Source organism: Rhinopithecus roxellana, chromosome 21 (genome assembly GCF_007565055.1).
Source record: "Rhinopithecus roxellana isolate Shanxi Qingling chromosome 21, ASM756505v1, whole genome shotgun sequence".
NCBI lineage: Eukaryota > Metazoa > Chordata > Mammalia > Primates > Cercopithecidae > Rhinopithecus > Rhinopithecus roxellana.
In genome coordinates, this window is record NC_044569.1 from 54,678,457 (window position 1) to 54,680,819 (window position 2,363).

Sequence of the window (2,363 nt, forward strand, 5' to 3'; positions counted from 1 at the left end):
CGTATAAGTGAGATAATACAGTATGTGTTTCTGTGCCTGATTTATTTCACTTAACATAATGTCCTGCAGGTTCATCCATGTTGTCACAAATGACAAGATGACATTTTTTCTTTTTTTAATGTTGAATAGTATCCCATAGTGTATATATACATCAAATTTTAAAAACTTATTTGTTTGCTGATACATTTGATGATTGTTTTATATCTTGGCTATTAGGAATAAGGCATATCGTCATTTGGTATACAGACATATCTTCAACTTACTGATTTAAATTCCCTTTGGTATGTACCCAGAAGTGGAATTGCTGAATATGATAATCTTATTTTTAGTTTTTTGAGGAACTTCATACTGGTTTCCAAAAGGTTATGCTAATTTTCAATACCAACAACAGTATTCATTTTTCTCCACATCCTTGCCAGCACTTGTTATCTTTTATTCTTTAAATAATAACCTATTTTAACAGGGGTGAGGTGAGGTGATATCTCACTATGGTTTTAATTTGCATTTCTTTGATGATTAGAGATGTTTGACTTTTTTATATATCTATTGGCCTTTTGTATATCTTCTTTTGAGAAATGTCTATTCAAGTTCTTTGCCTATTTTTTAGTAGGGTTATTTGTTTCCTTGTTATTGAGTAGTCTGAGTTTCTCATATATTTTGGAGATTAGCCCCTAATCAAAGTATGATTGACAAATAGTTTCTCACAATCCATGGGCTGTCTCATCACTATATTGTTTCCTTTGCTGTGTAGAAACGTTTTAGTCTGATGCAATGCCATTAGTATACTTTTGCTTCTATTGCTTGGGCTTTAGGAGTGCTATCCAAGAAATCACTTTCCAGATCAATGTCATAGAGCTTTTCCCCTATGTTATCTTCTAGTAGTTTCATAGTTTTGGGTCTAGAACATAGATATGTGGATTTATTTCTGGGCTTTCTATCCTATTCCATTGGTCAATGTATCTGTTTTTATGCCATTACCATGCTGCCTTGATTACAATCGTTTTGTAATATATTTTGAAACCTAGTAGTGGGATGTCTCCACCTATGCACATTTTGGACAAGATTTCATTGGTTATTTGGGATCTTTTGTGGTTCCACGAAAATTTTAGGATTAAAATTTTCATTTTATTCCACATTCAAGGGGTACATGTGCAGAGTTCTTCCATGGGGGGTACGTGTGCAGGGTTCTTCCATGGGGGGGGAGGTGTGCAGGGTTCTTCCATGGGTATATTGCCTGATGCTGAGGTTTGGACTTCTAATGATCCTAACATCCAAGCAGTGAACATAGTATCTGATAGGTAGTTTTCCAATCTTTCCCGCTTCTCTCTCTCTCCACTGTTAGAATCCTCAGTGTTTATTGCTCTGACCTTTGTGTCTGTGTGTACTCAATGTCTAGCTCCCACTCATAAGTAAAAGCATGCAGTTTTTGGTTTGCTGTTTCTGTGTTAATTCACTTAAGATAATGGCCTGCAGCTTTATTCATGTTACCGCAAAGGATATGATTGTGGTTTTTTTTATAGCTGCATAGTATTCCACGGAGTGTATTTACCACATTTTTAAAAATCCAATCCACTGTTGATGGAAACCTGGGTAGATTCCATGTCTTTGCTATTGTGAATAGTGTTACCATAAAAAAGTGTGCAATGCTTTATGAATTTGCGTATCATCCTTGCACAGGAGCTATGCTAGTCTTTTCTATATTGTTCCAATTTCAGTAGATGTGGTGCCCAAGCAAGCAAAACTTTAGGATTTTTTTCCCTATATCTATGAAGAATGACATTAGAATTTTAATAAGGATTGCACTGAATCTCTGGATCCCTTGGGCAGTATGGACATTTAAATATTAATTGAATCCATGAAAACAAGATGTCTTTCCATTTATTAATATATTTGTGTAATCTTTAATTTATTTCCTCAATGTTTATTGTTTCTGGTATAAAGCTCTTTCACTTCCTTAGTCACATTTACTCCCAGTAGCTTATTGGTTTATTTATTTTTGATGCAATTGTAAATTGAATAGTTCCCCTAATTTTTTTCACTAGTTCAATTTTGTGGCGAAATCATCCTTTCAGCTTAATATAATCCATTGATGCTAACAAAGTAATTGTTTATACTCCAAAATATGTAGGGTATCTTCAGAGATATATATATATATATATAGAATATATATAGAATATATATATATATATATATATATATATATATTCTATATATATAGAGAGAGAGAGGGAGAGAGAGAAACAAAACAGCCATCTTAGTTATTCCTAGGACTGCCTTTAATGTGGGGAACTCATCCCACTCACAGCCTCAGTTCTGTCACTTTCCCGTTTCTCCAACTGGCATGACTTTGCTGTGTCTCCAGG

The 2,363-nt window shown here is 34.2% G+C and overlaps 1 non-coding gene across 1 annotated transcript; it reads right to left on the reverse strand.

Annotated features, from left to right (window-relative positions):
- Positions 1 to 1,632: 1,632 nt before the first annotated feature.
- LOC115895623 lies at positions 1,633 to 1,735 on the reverse strand. Its single transcript, XR_004055802.1, has one exon. It is a non-coding gene; the product is annotated as a U6 spliceosomal RNA (small nuclear RNA).
- Positions 1,736 to 2,363: the final 628 nt, after the last annotated feature.